The sequence below is a fragment of the Eschscholzia californica genome, unplaced genomic scaffold (assembly GCF_041429995.1).
Source record: "Eschscholzia californica isolate CP2 unplaced genomic scaffold, dmEscCali1.0.p SCAF_4, whole genome shotgun sequence".
Lineage (NCBI taxonomy): Eukaryota > Viridiplantae > Streptophyta > Magnoliopsida > Ranunculales > Papaveraceae > Eschscholzia > Eschscholzia californica.
The window spans coordinates 34,336,151-34,355,186 of NW_028238461.1; the positions used below are offsets into that span (position 1 = coordinate 34,336,151).

Genomic DNA, 19,036 nt, shown 5'->3' on the forward strand with positions numbered 1-19,036 from the left:
TAGTTATGATGTGGACATGCGAGAAGGAGGTCTTTAAATCTCTCCCAACACCTAAAGAAGGTTTCCTCTTTGTCTTGCTCAAAGTTCATAATTTCTCTTCTTAAGGTGGTGGTTCGATGAGCGGGAAAGAACTTTTTCAAAAACACCCTAGTCATCTCATCCCAACTTCTTATAGTCCTAGGCCTTAAAGAATGAAACCATATCTTCGACTTTTCTTTTAATGAAAACGGAAATAATTTGAGCTTAGCGATTCCCTCAAGTTCTCCATTGATTGGGAGTATCGAGCAAATCTCATCGAACTCTCTCAAATGAAAATATGGATCTTCATTCTCTAAGCCTCGAAATATAGGAAGTAATGGAATAATCTCAGGGTCTATTTCTAAATTACACACATTACTCGGAAATATGATGCATGAAGGTATGCTAGCCATATTAGGTTCAAGGTAGTCCCTAAGACTTCTAAGCGGTCGATGAACCTCATACCCATCATTCCAACTATCATTCCCATTAACATCCATTGAAGCACAATTAAAAAAAATGCAAGCAATCACAAGTGTTCAAGTCGACTACAACTATCAATAATAGACAAGATGCAAATGCACTTAAGCCGCTCAAATAGGTAAAGGTTAGGGAACGATACTAGAGGTGGCGTTTGTTACCACAATTGGATCCTCTTCCCTTTTCTTGTCTCTACCTTTTTATCCACAAACTTGTTTGCTTTCGTCCTTTAAAGCTCCTTGGATGAGTACCTCAAAAAAAACAAAACAAACAAAGAAAATAAACGTCCAAGTATGCAAATAACACTAAACTAATGAACAAAACACGTAAACGATATCCTAACTACTAGACCTATCCCCGGCAGCGGCGCCAAAAACTTGATGCACCCGAAAAGGTTGCATACCCAAGCGGAGGTATCAAGTAGTAACCGGCAAAGCCGGAGTCGATCCAAGGATAGGAAGGTAGTTTAGATATCGAAGGATTTTATCCGTCGATTTAGAGATTAAAGACTTACTTAGACAAGAATTAGAAAGAAACAAGGTAAACGAGGGGTTTTATAATCGAATAAGCAATAAGAAAATAAAGTAAGTATAACAAACTAAGATATCAATGTAAGAGGGCGAGAGATATTTGAGAGAAGAATTCGGAGGAACAAGAGTCGGGAACAACAAGTGAGAGTAGTGTCGAGGTCCGGGAATCCGATGTGGTGAACCTACAACTATGTACGGTCTAATCGAATGGATTGATACAAACCTAGTCTCGATTCCTAAGGTGGATGTTCATAAGCACTACGTATGTCCGGAGATAATACTTAGTCAAATAAACTTCCTAAACGAATAAAACCGAATCATCGATCACATTGCCTAATTGATTAACTATGCGAAGTACTTGATAAGACACATGAAAAACGATTGAAACAAGTAATCAAAATAAGAGAACATGAATTTATTATCAAAACATTAAATCATATTAAACATAATCACAAATTCATCACATTTCATCCATATAATCGGCACACTTGATTTAGCTAAACATGGTGATAAGTAATAAATGAAAAGAAGATGATGAGAAATCCCCCTTTTTCGATGATGTTCGAGGCTAGGTTCGTCGGAAAATATGAGTCGATAAGGTTCAGCCGATCTCCCCTTAGCAAATTTCTGGATTTCCCTTTAACAGTGCATAATGGGTGTCCCCGAGCAAAAATCAGATCTCCCCTTAGTAATCAACATCATCTTCTTCATTTATCACAAACCTCCATTAAAGCTTCACCAAGCTTTCTCTCTCTAAGCAATTTTCAACCAAAATCAAATCAAATCATATGGGAAGCAAGCCAATGACATAGGGAACAAGAGCCCTAACTTTTCCGGCCAAAATAATGGCCGGAAAAGCTAGAAACTCTCGGCCAAAGAAAGAAAACTAGGGTTCGGCCAAGGCAAGAGTCCGGCCAAGAAGCTGCTGTCGCGGCCGTCCCTAGCACTCCCGTGCACGTCCCGACCATCCCGAGCTATGAAGCAGCTATCCCGAGCAGATCCGAGCATGGGAAGCTTCCACGGGAGCTGCTGTCGCGCCGGAGCAGCTGCTGGTCGCGTCTGCAGCTGCTGTGCGTTGCTGCAGGTGCGACCTCCATTGCTGGTCCGAGCTGCTGTACGTGCTTGCTGGTCCGAGCTTCTCTATGCATCTGGCCTGCTGCTCCATAGAAAATCCCGAGCTTCTTGTGTGCCGGCCTTGCTTGGCCGGCCTAGGGCTGGCCGGCCAAGCTTGGCCGACTGCCTCCTAATCTCTCTTTCCCTCTCTTTCAACCTTCAACCTTTCAAGAAACCCTAAATCTCAAGAACACCTCTCTAGCCTCTTTCTTGGTGAAGAAGATGATGAATAGTGTCTCCCCCCTTTTGATTTCTTTTTCTCACTTGTGTATACACAACCCTAGACTTGACTTAGTCAAACTTGACTAAGTCTTAGGCCATTTTGACTTGGACCAAAAAGGTGCCCATAGAATCTCTATTATTCTCTTCCTCTTTGTGCTCTTGGGTTGGGCTTCTTTCTAAAGCAAGGGAGTGCCTTCATCGAATCGTTGTTTCAAGACCGAACCTCGGCTTCTTTCCTTCACAACTTCTCCGTCCGAACTCCGAATCGACTTCCGTTTTCACCGTCGGACTCGTCATTGACTTCACTTGTTGTTTGACTTCTGATTTTGACCAAAATGACCAAAATACCCCTGGTGCTCTTTTCTTCCCTTTTGCCGCATAAGATGAAAATGTGATAATTCGTTCTCTTTATTCCGAATTACACGCCAAACCCCAAATAAACTACCTAGCAATAAAAACACATAAATAATTAGAAATAAAACTCGAAAAGAACTAACTAATCAAAGTTAAGTGACCTAAATGTGGCATTTTCACGCCACATCAAAAACACAAATCTCTAGAATAAATATTATTTCATAATCCCTAATCTAACCTTTCCATATTTTATAACTAATTTATCTTCGAAATCTATGCATATCTTTTTCCATATTTATCTCCCATATTTCTCTCCAATCATGTTTCTATTCAAAGTAAGGATATCTTCATTATTATCCCCCGTATTTCTCTCCAATCATGTTTCTATTCAAAGTAAGGATATCTTCATTATTTTCAGTAACGGAAACTCTTTATTTAATCTCTCTAAAATCGATTTAGTTGACAAACCTCCATTAAACTTAGAAAATCTTCTTCTTCTACATTATATTGTTGTCCAAATTCATCATTTATCAGGTTTAATACTTTCGAAATCTTTATAAACACCATTGTTAATATCTAATATTTCTTCTTATAACTAAAACCCTAATTATTTCGCTCTATTATAAAACGTATCAAATTTATGATACATATCTATAAGATTTGTTTACTAATTCATTAACTTCGAATGTATGATGTTTATTTTCTCTCTCTAAAATTTTCATAACTGTTTAAGATCTTTATGTTTATTCCTTATTCAATGATTCATAACTAAAACCCTAAAATTTTCATAACTGTTTAAGATCTTTATGTTTATTCCTTATTCAATGATTCCTTCAAAGTTAGTATGTTATGTTTGCATCCAGTGATAATATCATATTTCTTTAGATCTATGTTTAATCTTCTGTTGTTTTTAATATTTCGTGAGATCAGATTATCAATCATCAATCGAATGTTTGATGTTTATTTTCTTTCTCTCTCTTAAAATTTCATTTATGTTTTTGATCTTGATGTTTAATCCTTCAACTCGAGTTTGACATTATTGCAATCAATCATCATAGCAGATATCTTTAGATTTGTAGTTTAAGCTTAATGATATTCTCATTTTTTTACTTCAGATCTGGTTTTCAATCCATACGGATTTATGAAACATTTGTTCTTTCGTACGGTTACTCATAACAGAATTTACAGTACATGTACTGTATCATAAATTACCACAATTTATAGTAAATTATGGGTAATTTATAGAATATTACCCGTGCTTTAACCAAAACAGTACTCATTTCATTAGTAGAAATACTTCGCTTTACTATCAAATCTCGTGTACTTTGCAATAAAGTATATATAATTTACGTATATCTTCATGTTCTTACCATTATGTATATAATTTACGTATAAGTGCACATAAATTATGTATTATTTATTTACCATTACGTGTACTTTTCACCCACAACAGTAGCCTTGATAAGTTTACCAAACTATTCAAAACCTTCAAATGTTGTCAAAATTTGACAAACATTGTATATAATTTACGAAACTGTACATGTAGTTTATAATACAATATATGATTTTTTTTTCTTTAATGTATGTGTATTTATGTGTGTAGATTTGATATACCAGATGAAATTTCAAAGAGAATCATCAAATCAAAGTGAGTCAACGAAACTAATGGAGAGTACATGGATGGGCACCATTTTTGAACCAAAGAAGATTTTGTACTTTTTTTTTGTAACAGAATGTAAAGGATGAATGTAAAAGAAATTATGTGTAATTTATTGAACAAGACCCACATACATTTGATAAATTATGTTGTATACTTGATAAATGACGGTTTCTCGTCATAAATAATACATAATTTACGTATTTGTTTCATAATTTTTATTCTATGTGTATTTATGTATGAGTAAAAAAGAAAACATATGTTGCTTTAATGTTCTCAGAAAAATATACTATTTCCAAAACTGAAAGTTAAGTGAGAGAAAGTGATATATATGTTTTGTATATTAACCCCCAAATCACGCTAAATTGATCCTAGTAAATATACTATTTCCAAATCTGAAAGTTAAGTGAGAGAAAATTGATTTGAATCGAAAAAAATTTACATAGTAAGAGAGAGAAAATTGATTTGGTTTCCAAATCTGTAAAGAGAGAGAAAATCGATTTGGTTACGATTTTTTTTGTGAATTGATTTGGAAATAGATTTGCTTTCCAAAACGGTTAGAAGATAGAGATAAATCAATTTCGGATTTATACGTTAGTTGCTTTAAATCCCCTAAATCACGCCCACATTAAAAACATTCCAAATTCACCCTGGAAAATTAAAAATCCCGTAATTTTTGTAGGAGGGACATGGACAGTAGTTCTCTCATAAAGAATGGGTTATTATGTCCATAATGTAAAAGGACTAAATATCCATGTTTTGGGAAGATTGGATCATAAACCTCTTTTGAATATTATTTTGGTCTATATACCCACGAACTCTTTTTTTATATATTCTCTTCGTAGTATATAATGATTTCTTGCCAACAACTGATAGTTCAGCTTTTCTTTCCTTTTTTTTTTGGGGGGGGGGGGGGGGGGAGGGGGACAATTAACTTCATTGAAAGCAAAGGCTAAATGTCAATTACACGGAAGTTAAAAGAAGACGGAAAACCAATATAAAACTACAAGGGATTAGAGAGCAATTGAGGACTGTGGACCATAGCAGAATGGGCCAGATGATGGGCTTCGGTGTTAGCTTCACGCGGAGTAAATTGGAGTGCCCATAGTGGAGAGTTAGCCAGACCAATGCGTGCTTCAAGAATGTAGGGTTTTATCCGCCACGAGAGAATCCTGGCCGTTCAAAACCTCATCTGTAAAAGGTTTGCAGTCTCCTTCTATGATCAAATCTGTTTGCCCTAAATCTCTTCCCATCTGAAGCGTTAGTGATGCACCCGAAAAGTTGCACACCCAAGCGGAGGTATCAAGTAGTAACCGGTAAAACCGGAGTCGATCCAAGGATAAGTTGGTAGTTTGGATAACGAAGGGTCTTATCCCCCGGTCTATGTATCAAATGCTAACTTAGACTAAATAGGAAAGGAAACAAAGATAAATGGGGGTTTTAGATTGAATAAGTAATAAGAGAAGAAATAAACTAATTAAACGATAAAAGTAAACGGGCGAGAGAGATTCGAGAGAAGAGTCGGAGAAACAAGAGTCGGGAGACGGTAAGACTCGATTCGGGCAACAAATAAGTGAGAGAGGTGTCGAAGTCCGGGAATCCATAATGATAAACCTACGACTATGTGTAGTCCGATTTGATGTGTCGAGGTACAACCAATATTCGACTCCTAAAGTGATGTCTATAAGCACTACGTATATCCGGAGATCATACTTAGTCAAACAAACATCATAATCGATTAATCCCGAGTCATCGAAAGTGTCGTCTAGTCGCCTAACTATGTGAAGTGCATGACAAGACACATGAAATTATGACTTAGACTACGATCGATATCGAATACTTCGTTTCGTCTATTAACTATGCGAAGTGCTTGACAAGACGCATGAAAATACGATCAAAACGATAATCGAATTAAATGAACATCAATTCATAATCAAAACATCAAATCATATTAAACATAATCACGAATTCATAACATTTCATCTCATATAATCGACACACTAAAGTTAGCTAACATGGCGATTGAATAAGAAATGGAAAGGAAATGATGAGAGATTCCCCCTTTTTCGATGTGGTTCGAGGCTAAGATCGTCGGAAAATATGAGTCTTTAAGGTTCAGCCGATCTCCCCTTAGCAAATTCTGGGTTCCCCATAGCGACCACCATCATCTTCTCCATTTAGAACACAACCTCCATTAAAGCTAAACCCTAGCTTTCTCTCTCTAGAAAACTTCAACCAAAATCAAATCAAACCATATGGGAAGCAAGACCATGACATAGGGAGTAAAAGCCCTAACTTTTCCGGCCAAGAAAGTGGCCGGAAAAGTCAGAAAGGTCCGGCCAAAACAAGAAGAATCCGGCCAACAAATCAAGTAGATCCGGCCACATAGGTGCTGTCCCAGCCGTCCCTAGTGCGTCCCGAGCAAACCCGAGCTGCTGCTTGCTCCCGGGCTGCTGCCAATGGCCGTGAGTGAAGCTTCCTTCCCGTGCCTTTCATGGAGCTGCTCGGGCTGTAGCTGCTGCTCCGGCCTGTTCCGTCCCGGTTGTTGGAAGCTAGCACGAGCTGCTGTCCCGAGCATAGAGCACCAACCCGAGCTGCTAACATGGCCGCCCCTTTGCTGTCCCGTCCGTGCTGCTCAGCAGCTTCTCCCGAGCAGCTCGAGCTGCTGCCGTGCATGGCCGCCCCTTTGCTGTCCCGTCCGTGCTGCTCAGCAGCTTCTCCCGAGCAGCTCGAGCTGCTGCCGTGCAGCCCGAGCTGCTGCCGGCCAAGGCTAGGCCGGCCTTGCCTTGGTCGGCACTCCTCCTTCTCCTTCTTCTCTTTTTCTCTCTCTCAAACTCTACTAAGTGATGAAGAACCCTAGCCCCTTGCCTCCTTCTATCTCTCCCTTTGCTTGGTATTGTTAGAATGATGATTGAAGAAGAAGATGAATAGTGTATTTGACTCAAACCCTAGACTTAGTCAACCTTGATTTTGACCCAAACTTGAGTCCATTGGGTGCCTCCAAAATCTCTTCTTTCTTCATCTTCTTTGGGCTTGGGTTTTAGACTTCACTTGGAAATCAAGAGGGTGCCTTCTAGAATTACAACCAAAGGAGGGTGCCTTCATAGAATCCTTGTTTTAAGACCGAACCTCGACTTCTTTCTTTCACAACTTCCCCGTCCGAACTCGGAATTGACTTCCGTTTTCACCGTTGGGCTCGTCTTTGACTCCTCTTCTCATATGATTTGCTTGAAGTCTTTTTCTCTCATTTTGGGCACATGAAATGATAGTGATAATTCGCTCCCTTTATTCCGAATTTCATGTTTAGCTCCAAATATGCTACCTAAACAAGAAAAACACATAAAATATTATTGATAACACTCGAAAATGACTAATTAGTCTAAGTTAGGCTCTCCAAATGTGACATTTTCGTGTCACATCAACATCTCCAAACTTAAACTTTGCTAGTCCTCGAGCAAACAAAATAAAATGAAAGCCTAACTCACTTTCGGAGGAATCCCGGTTGCATTTAGCATATGCAACAAGCCGTTAAACCCCTAGGTTACCCCTAGTGGACGAGTGTCGTCTCGTGAGGGTTTCCATAGATGATACCCACAAACATCGAGTCTCATGAGACATAAGGGTTCAATATCGAAATCATAGATAAGCATGATTCGTATAGTAAAGGATTTAAGCATGTCAACACATAATGAATCAAGTAAATAAGTTCATATAAAAGCTAAAGGCCCCTTCACTAATGATCTTACCCTAAAGTGCTAGTGTCATACCATAATGAGCAACATCTATGTTCCGAAGTCGCAAAACCTTGATTCCTAAATTAGTACATTTCGCCTCGACTTCGGCCTCACGGACATACACTCCAAATATGAAATCGCTCAAGAATGGTTCGCTCGTATGTGTGAGTGTGATCACTAACATGGACTCAACACATAAAAAGGGGTGAGGACAACATTTTGGAACAAATGATCTTCGAAAAGGAATTAGCCACTAAATAGAGTGGGGAAGCTCACTCGCCCTTCTCACCCATTCTACCCTCTAAGAATGTCTTCTAAAGGTTAACGGATACTAGAAATGGATGATGATGGTGGATTCCCGAGAATGTCGAACTCTTCATGATAGAACCTCTTAAGCATTTCCACATTCGTTTCTTGCTTCGAATACTTATTCATGAACATACACACAAACACACATATATACAATCACATCACTCACACAAAAGAGCTAACATGCTCAAAACATAACATAAACAACTTTATTCATCATTCATTTTTTTTTCTTTTTGTCTTTCTTTCTTTCTTTTTTTCACTTTTTCACTTTTTTTTTCACTTTTTTTTTCACAACACAACATCACATAAAACAAACATAACTCGCACAATACTATATTCGTGCAATCAACTTTTTTTTCCTTTCATACTTGCTTTTGACATTCTTCGTTCTTTTCTTCTCATGTCTTCATTCTCGGGATATAAGATGATGATGGTAATGGAGTATCCGCCTCCCTCTAGTTGGCATTCTCATCGGGTTTCATAGACTACAAGGACAAGGTTAATTCGCTATCCTAATATCACTCCTAGTGGCTAAGGAAGTTGAGCACACGAGATCAAATGAGCTCTTTTAATAAGTTACGAGGTTGAGTAGCTCTTCATTCTACTCGGAGTTAGCGCGGAAGAGTACACTCGAAGGACATTTTAGGCTCTGAGCTCTCACATGGGTTAAGTCTCCACTAATGACTACTCTAGGTCTCTTAGAGATGTTTCTTCTTCACTAAGATGCTACTCACATGGCACAACACAAACACTAAAAGACTCGACTTTCATGCAAAGACCATTAGCAATCACAAAACTCATCAACTCAACTCATATGCATCAACATTCTTAAAACTATCACCATAATCACATGCAAATCTACTCAAAATGTTCAAAATTTTTTTCAAATTTTGGCTAATTTGAACCCTTTTGTCTTTGAAATCCATGGTCATGCATTGATTATGGTCATATCCCGCATCCCCAAACTTAAAACTAACATTGTCCTCAATGTTCTAAGCATACACTCACCAAAAGATAAAGAGGCACATCAATTTAAAGAGAAGAGTGGAGAGATATTACCATGATCGAAGGAGATAAAGATGATACTACCAAGGCTCATGTATAAATAGGTTCCAAGTTGATGTTAAGCTCGCGCCATCCCCAAACTTAGAACAAACCACGCCTTAGAAGTAGAACATATAAGAGATGCTCCTAAAATATCACCAAATATCATGAGAGTGAAGCACATAAAAAAAAAACATGACCATATAGAACTCTACCACTAACGCGGGTATACACGATTGCATTGAGCTATGCAATTAGCCTTTGATTCTCTTGTTGTCACACAAGAGCACGAGTTATGTCTCGCGGAGGGTTTCCAGAGATGATACCCACAAACATCAAGACCACCTAGTCGGCTAACGATCATATAGTAAAAGCCGGAAGATTTGGGGATCAACCCAAAGAAAGTTATATACACATGGTAATCGTCTCACAAATATATACAAGTTATAACGTGCAAGTGAGACGAAAACCGAAAAGAGGCCATCCCCAAACTTAGTGGATGCACGGTCCACTAAGTTAGCATGAATGCTAGGGGCAACGACTAAGAAGTCGTCAAAAGGGTCGACATATAAGTGAAGTGGGGGGAGGTCAGTCGAAGGCAAGAAGTCAAACTCAAGCTTAGTGGATAAAACATCCACTAAGTCCCTAGACATGCTAGGGAAGACGTCCGAAGTGTCCCAAAAGGGGTCAACAACCGAGTCTGAGATCATGTGGAAGGTCGAACTAGACTCTAAGGGTAAGGCAATATGCTCGGGGACCAAGTCAAGGTCCATAATTTCCTTAGGTAAGTAATCCAACAAGCTATCCGCTATATCTTCAACTACTATGTTATCGACATCCTTAAAGGCATCGGGAGCCTCAAAGTTGGTTGCAACACCTTCACTTCTACATAACTCATCCAAGTAATCACAAGTGCTAAAAATTGGAAAGTTCAATAACGTGTGATCCCCAAACTTGCTCTTAGAGCTATCATCCTGAACATTAAAATCTAATGTAATCTGATCATGGTGAGATGACAATGGTCGAGGGAGTGAGCAACAAGGGTCATCGGTCTGTTCAATCTCAAATAGTCTATCAGGAGCTTCATCGACATTTAACTTAAGACTAGAGTTAGGTGTATTACCCTCACCATCATTCATAGTCTCCTCTTGAGTTTGGGGTGCGCAAACCCCTTCCTCGTCGATGATAGGCTCCGACTCAATTCTATCAACAATATTGAGAATCCATTCCGTGATCTCTTTTATTTCTCGATTGAATCTAGCTTGATACTCTAAAACTAATTGGAGAGTCTCTTCAGACATCTCCTCGTAATAAGGCACATGAGTATAACTAGACGAAGACTCTCGCGGAACACGGATCATGTGACAATAGTCGGTCAAATGGTCTAAGCTCGCACAAATAGCACAAACCGGGCTAATGGTCTCCATGGTCCTTTCTTCACTACCTTCATGTAGATACCTAGACTCGACTCTTTGAGTGGAATCATCGAGTCGGGAATTGTCATCACTAAGTGAACCGTTCATATATGCTTGTCGATAGTCACGAAGACTTCGACGTGGTCGATCAATACTAATAGAACTACGGTCTTCATCAAATGACAAATTCATACATGAAGGTGTGGTCATCTCAAATTCTTGTCGATAGTCTCGAAGACTCTTACGGGGTTGATTACCCTCATGCTCATAATCCCTAAAACCATATTCATGACGAGTCTGACCGACTCCATACATCAGTCGATATTCACCCATGGTCATCCTAGGTCGGTCAGGCTCAACTCGCCTATTCCTATCACTAGTCGGACCATTCCTATGTAAATTTGAGTAGTCCTGATGACTTGTAGATGGTCGACTAGTGTTGGAAAGGGTTCGCATAAGGTCATTCTCATCAAATGAACAACTTGCCATGATCTCACACTGTTCAAGGATACTAACACTATCGCAAAATGGGAACAAACACTTATAGACTAACAATCACACACAAGTGAAAAGGAAGAGATAGAATGTGATACTATCGAGTGCTCCTGTCCTTTCGTTCGCCTTTTCCTTGGCTTCTCGATTCCTTCCTTTTCCTTCGCCTTTATGTCACTTTTGGCTCTTTTCTCGAAAACGGTACCTACAAAAATAAAAAGATAAGAAATCACAAAATAAAGAAAACAAAAACGTCTAAGTAAGCAAATATCACAAAACTAATGAACAAAACAACAAACGGTATCCAAACTACTAAACCTATCCCCGGCAGCGGCGCCAAAAACTTGATGCACCCGAAAAGTTGCACACCCAAGCGGAGGTATCAAGTAGTAACCGGTAAAACCGGAGTCGATCCAAGGATAAGTTGGTAGTTTGGATAACGAAGGGTCTTATCCCCCGGTCTATGTATCAAATGCTAACTTAGACTAAATAGGAAAGGAAACAAAGATAAATGGGGGTTTTAGATTGAATAAGTAATAAGAGAAGAAATAAACTAATTAAACGATAAAAGTAAACGGGCGAGAGAGATTCGAGAGAAGAGTCGGAGAAACAAGAGTCGGGAGACGGTAAGACTCGATTCGGGCAACAAATAAGTGAGAGAGGTGTCGAAGTCCGGGAATCCATAATGATAAACCTACGACTATGTGTAGTCCGATTTGATGTGTCGAGGTACAACCAATATTCGACTCCTAAAGTGATGTCTATAAGCACTACGTATATCCGGAGATCATACTTAGTCAAACAAACATCATAATCGATTAATCCCGAGTCATCGAAAGTGTCGTCTAGTCGCCTAACTATGTGAAGTGCATGACAAGACACATGAAATTATGACTTAGACTACGATCGATATCGAATACTTCGTTTCGTCTATTAACTATGCGAAGTGCTTGACAAGACGCATGAAAATACGATCAAAACGATAATCGAATTAAATGAACATCAATTCATAATCAAAACATCAAATCATATTAAACATAGTCACGAATTCATAACATTTCATCTCATATAATCGACACACTAAAGTTAGCTAACATGGCGATTGAATAAGAAATGGAAAGGAAATGATGAGAGATTCCCCCTTTTTCGATGTGGTTCGAGGCTAAGATCGTCGGAAAATATGAGTCTTTAAGGTTCAGCCGATCTCCCCATAGCAAATTCTGGGTTCCCCATAGCGACCACCATCATCTTCTCCATTTAGAACACAACCTCCATTAAAGCTAAACCCTAGCTTTCTCTCTCTAGAAAACTTCAACCAAAATCAAATCAAACCATATGGGAAGCAAGACCATGACATAGGGAGTAAAAGCCCTAACTTTTCCGGCCAAGAAAGTGGCCGGAAAAGTCAGAAAGGTCCGGCCAAAACAAGAAGAATCCGGCCAACAAATCAAGTAGATCCGGCCACATAGGTGCTGTCCCAGCCGTCCCTAGTGCGTCCCGAGCAAACCCGAGCTGCTGCTTGCTCCCGGGCTGCTGCCAATGGCCGTGAGTGAAGCTTCCTTCCCGTGCCTTTCATGGAGCTGCTCGGGCTGTAGCTGCTGCTCCGGCCTGTTCCGTCCCGGTTGTTGGAAGCTAGCACGAGCTGCTGTCCCGAGCATAGAGCACCAACCCGAGCTGCTAACATGGCCGCCCCTTTGCTGTCCCGTCCGTGCTGCTCAGCAGCTTCTCCCGAGCAGCTCGAGCTGCTGCCGTGCATGGCCGCCCCTTTGCTGTCCCGTCCGTGCTGCTCAGCAGCTTCTCCCGAGCAGCTCGAGCTGCTGCCGTGCAGCCCGAGCTGCTGCCGGCCAAGGCTAGGCCGGCCTTGCCTTGGCCGGCACTCCTCCTTCTCCTTCTTCTCTTTTTCTCTCTCTCAAACTCTACTAAGTGATGAAGAACCCTATCCCCTTGCCTCCTTCTATCTCTCCCTTTGCTTGGTATTGTTAGAATGATGATTGAAGAAGAAGATGAATAGTGTATTTGACTCAAACCCTAGACTTAGTCAACCTTGACTTTGACCCAAACTTGAGTCCATTGGGTGCCTCCAAAATCTCTTCTTTCTTCATCTTCTTTGGGCTTGGGTTTTAGACTTCACTTGGAAATCAAGAGGGTGCCTTCTAGAATTACAACCAAAGGAGGGTGCCTTCATAGAATCCTTGTTTTAAGACCGAACCTCGACTTCTTTCTTTCACAACTTCCCCGTCCGAACTCGGAATTGACTTCCGTTTTCACCGTTGGGCTCGTCTTTGACTCCTCTTCTCATATGATTTGCTTGAAGTCTTTTTCTCTCATTTTGGGCACATGAAATGATAGTGATAATTCGCTCCCTTTATTCCGAATTTCATGTTTAGCTCCAAATATGCTACCTAAACAAGAAAAACACATAAAATATTATTGATAACACTCGAAAATGACTAATTAGTCTAAGTTAGGCTCTCCAAATGTGACATTTTCGTGTCACATCAGTTAGCAGTAGAGCTTTTGCCTCGCTCTCCAATCATGATTTTCCGTTGATAGTTTGCGATACCTACTTTTGGGTTTCACCTCTCCAGTTCCTTGTGATTGCTACTATGGCGGCTCCAGTTGAAAGGAAAGCCCCATCGAAGTTTATTTTGAGTTGGTTTGTTGAGGGAGGGATTCATGGATCTCTGTTAGAAGTAACACCTTCTTCTGATGTTCTGTTATGGAATTCACTTGCATGATATTTAGCCTGATGGTAGATGTAGTTAAGATCAAGGTCCTTGTTACTGAAGATAAGATCGCTTCGACCTTTCCAGAATAGCCAGATGAGGTAAGATAGAAATACCACCTTCCTGTCTTCATGTTTATGCTCAATTATGAACTTAACTAACTCCACTGGTTCCGTGATATGAGGAAATAATTCAAAGTTGGAAGCGAGACCGAGGAGACGTTGAAGTTTAAGGCAGGAACCTAATAAGTGTTCAATTGATTCTTCTTCTTGCCCGCACAGTCTACAAAATGGATCAACCGAGTTGTTGAATCTGTGGATGAACGCAAGTAAAGGTAATCCAGCACTCACCATTTTCCATAAGAATAGATGAATTTTTAGTTCAATGTTTTTTATTGCCTAGAATTTCGACTAGGGGAAATCAGTTCCAGCTCGAGTACTTTGATTTTGACCAATAATCTCTCTATAGTAGGATTTAGATGAGAATTTACCTAATTTGTGAGGAGTCCATATCAGTTGATCAGACTGAGGTAGTGACATCAGATAAATCTGACAAATAGAATCAGCTGAAGCTGGATTGAATAGATCCCTAATAAGTGGTTCATTCCATCTATTATTTCTCATAAGATCAGATACGAAGACATGACTGTCAGTTCTTCTGTATTTAACCTCTGGTTTGTAATTTGTGATGCTAGGTACCCAAGGATCAATTTGCATTCTGATTGAGTTGCCATCTCCCACTTGCCAGCAATATCTATCCTGGAGCACTTCTCGAATTTGAAGAATGGAAGTCCAAATTGGTGAGCATTGTTAGATTTTGTAACCGACCAAAAGTCATCTGTGAGGTTATATTTAGCTTATAGGATTTTCGGGAGTGCTACATGTACAAAGTCTTTGACAAAATTCTTGACTTAATGACTCATTTTCACTAAAAGACAAAAGTTAATCCAAATTTTTCAAAGTTTGATTTTGATCGGGACTGTTCATTATGCATTTTGTCAAGAATCTTGTCAAAGATTCTTTGTACATTTAGCATTTCCCTAGGATTTTAACCCAAGTATTAATTGGGTTAGTTAGGAATCTCCAGGCTAATTTAGCCACAAGAGATTCATTAACTTTGGCCAGAGACCTGACTCCCAATCCCCTAAATCTTTGGGTTTTTTAATAAGCTCCCAGGGAATAAAGTAGAGTTTTTTGTGACCCCCCTCCACTTGATCCCACCAAAAGTCCAGTTCAAGTTTTTCTAATTGTTTGATTGTACCTTGGGGGAGAATAGATAATCCAAAGAAATAAGTGCATATAGGGTTAAGAGCTGATTTGATGATGGTAGTTCTGTCTGCTCGTGTTGTGAGTCTTCTTTTCCACCCCGATAATTTGCTATTGAATTTCTTGACTAAGAACTCATGAGAGTTGATTCTATTACGAGGCTTGAGAATGAAAGTCCCCAAGTACTTTTCTGAATTAGACATCAAAGGTGCCCTAAGTTGATTCAGGAACTTGTTAATAGTGTTACTTGTGATTCCTGAGCTAAAGCAGAGAGATGATTTGGCAAAATTAACTGCCTGTCCAGAAAACCCAATATAGAATTCCATGATTTCAACAATAGCATTAAGATTTTTATCCGTAGCTGCTCCCATAATGAATAAATCGTTAGCAAACAATAGGTGGGAGACTTTAGGAGCATATTTGTTCACTTTGTATGCATCAAATAAAGATTAATTCTCATATTTCTCCATCAGCAGAGACAAAGATTGGGAGACCAATATAAAAAGATAGGGTGACAACGGGTAGCCTTGTCTTAAGCCCCTAGATGACCTGAATTGACCATATTGTCGACCATTGATAATAATGTTGTATGATGGTGTGGATACAAAAAAAATAATAAGTTCGATGATTTTACCTGGTATTCGAATTGCTTGAAGAACATGTTTAAGAAAAGTCCAGTCGATTCTGTCATATGCCTTTGCCATGTCCATTTATAAGGCAAAAGACCCATTCTTTGATTTTGAGAGATGCATGGAGTGTAGACTTTCCTGCACAATAACTATATTGTCGATGATTTGTCTATGAGGGACGAAAGCATTCTGTACTTCCAAATATTAGAGATCCTAAGTTCTATTTTCAACTGAGGTGGAATCTATGATTTATTGGAGGTCCAAGATTCAATTGGTAATGCATGTACTCCAAAATATTAGAGGTTCTAGGTTCGATTTCCAACCGAGGTGGAATCTATGATTTATTGGAGGTCCAAGATTTGGTAATGCATGTACTCCAAAATATTGGAGGTTCCAGGTTCGATTTCCAACCGAGGTGGAATATATGATTTATTGAATTAAACTCTTAGAGGCATATATAAAGTTGTTTAGTTGAGCCTTAGGCTCTTTAGTTACGTTGAGCTTTGGGCTCTTTAGTTAAGTTGGGATTTAGGCTCTTTAAGAGGGACCGTAAGTAATAAGGGTAATATATAACTCAAGAGAAGTCTTCTTATAAAAATCTCCAAGATATGAAAGGATTGGATACACTAAGGATTTGGGTCATTTCCATAGTTATGTTATTTATTTGTTTCCATCTATTGTAGTATTGTTCTATATAAATAAACATGGATCTATATAGTTTTCCTCACCCAAATCTTAAATCTTTCATGGTATCTGAGGCTAAAACACTCTAGCAAGTAGAGTTTCGATTCTATTTAGCTTCCGCTTAGCCGGCGGCGGTAGCCGCTTCTATGACTACCGTCCGTCGGAATCATAGTTATTTTATTTTCTTTTATAATTTTTTAATTAGCTTAGTTCATGATTCTCAATAAATTTAGTCAAGGTTTACCATTGAAGTTTTTTTATGTTTTTCAATAATATTCAATGGTGACGACTCTAGTTACTAATATTATAGTATTCAGCTGTTGACTTTAAGGTTTATATTATCAAGAAAGAAAGTGCATCAACAATGACAAATCTTTTATGTGTTTGGAGTATATAATAATGATGGATAAGTTATTTATAATGGGAAAGAGATTCATGGATGTTTTGAGAGTTAAATTGGTGTTGGAGTAAGTTTGAAGTTAATTCGATTTTGGTGCAAGTTCGATATCCGTAAAAAGCAGATTTTGCTGATCGATAATATCGGCTGTAAATATTGTTATCGTTGTTTGCAGTGCAAGGTTGATGCCTCCTCGTTTGTGTTTTTGCTTGCTTTATCAGTAGAAATTAGTTGTGTTATTTGCCGTGAGCCTCTGAATCTGTTGTGATTAAGCTCATTAAGTGCAAAGGATTTTGAATCTAGTGTGGTTTAGAAGAATGGTTTCATCAAGTGTGATTATGCCATGTTTGTTCGTTATTACTGCTGTAACATTAATACCGATATACACCAAATAAAATTTTGTTCATCAATGTATTCCATGATTGCTTACTGAAGAATTTGTAGAAGAATGGTTTCATCAAGTTTCGTCTCAGGGATTCATTTTCCAAATTGAACTTTTGCTTTGATCCTCCGTTCAATTTGCGGGAGGGTAATATATAAATCAAGAGAAATCTTCTTATGAATATCTCCAAGATATGAAAGGATTTGATACACTAAGAATTTGGGTCGTTTCCTTAGTTATGTTATTTTTCTTTATTTGGTTCCATCTATTGCAGTATTGTTCTATTATAAATAAACATGGAGGTATATGATTTTCCTCACCCAAAACTTAAATCTTTCAGTAAGGGATTTAATCAAGGCAATTTATGTTCTTATTCAATTCATGAAGTAGTCGATTTCCCAAAAAATTATGATGTCTTCAACCAAACAAAAAAGTATATTTTATTTCTTTATAATGTCTTTTAAACTACCAAAAGATATCGTTTTCAAACGCTCAAGACATATCAATCTATTCTATAATTTTGAAAGTGTATATAAAAACATAATAAGTTGCAACAAAAGAAATATGAAAGCATGATACATAACTGAAAATATCATCTTCACCACCCTTCATCAAACTCAACACAGATGCCTCCTTCAAGCACATCAGGGAAGTGGCCGAAATTGGATCTATTATCTACGACTCCCAATCAACTTTCTGAGAGACAACGAAATGTGGAAGGCGAGTTCAAAGTTATTTTACGGGGCATCTCGTGGGCCCTAGAGCAGAAAATCGAATACTTGCATATGCGAAGCGACAACAAAAACATCATTAATCAACTCAGAAGAACCATCGCGACTGTTCAATGTCAATCACTAAGCCACATCGAATATATTCGACAGTATAGTAGCCTCTTCAAAGATATCATTTATACGCACACACCACACACCAACAACCATCAAGCAGACAAACTAGCTAAATGGGCTCGTGAATATAATTGTAATCGTATTTAGACTGTTTTCCCCTATTTCCTCGGAACTAGTTTGTGTTGGCGTCTATCTATTTAATGCTTTCAACAACAAAAAAATCAAAAATATCATACTGCAATCATAACACAATATTAACATATTATGGTTACTTATAGTTCACAATATTTTATTTCAATATAACGTTCATTTTACAATATGAAACGTAATGTCAGTATACAATTACCCGTTACAATATGCAAATTCATTTCACAATATGAATTAACACTATAATATGAAAGGAAGATGTCATATTATGGTTTCATACTGCATTATGTAATTTCTGTTTTTGATTGGTTATTATGAACTTGATACATTAAGGTCTTCACATTGTAATTTCATACTACATATGGAATTTCATATATCATGTAGTTTTATAGTACGTTATGAAGTTTTGCACATGAAATTCGCATGTGAATTAAACATTTCTTAAATGATTAAGTCAAAGTTTTGTTGGAAGATATCATAATACATTCCATTAAGTAGACTCTAAATATACTTTGTAGTTTTAATTGAAAAAGAAGATCAAATTAACATTAAATAAGGCTTATATCATCAAACAACAATTGTTATTATTA

The 19,036-nt window shown here is 38.4% G+C and overlaps 1 long non-coding RNA gene and 1 other non-coding gene across 2 annotated transcripts; one reads left to right on the forward strand and one right to left on the reverse strand.

The window, feature by feature from the left end:
- On the forward strand, positions 1-107 carry LOC147544269 (small nucleolar RNA R71). Its single transcript, XR_015224414.1, has one exon. It is a non-coding gene; the product is annotated as a small nucleolar RNA R71 (small nucleolar RNA).
- Positions 108-6,304: 6,197 nt separating this feature from the next.
- Positions 6,305-7,307, reverse strand: LOC147544270 (uncharacterized). The gene is made up of 2 exons (XR_015239778.1): positions 7,130-7,307; positions 6,305-7,036 (listed from the first exon to the last, which is right to left on the reverse strand). It is a non-coding gene; the product is annotated as an uncharacterized LOC147544270 (long non-coding RNA).
- Between the last annotated feature and the right edge of the window lie 11,729 nt (positions 7,308-19,036).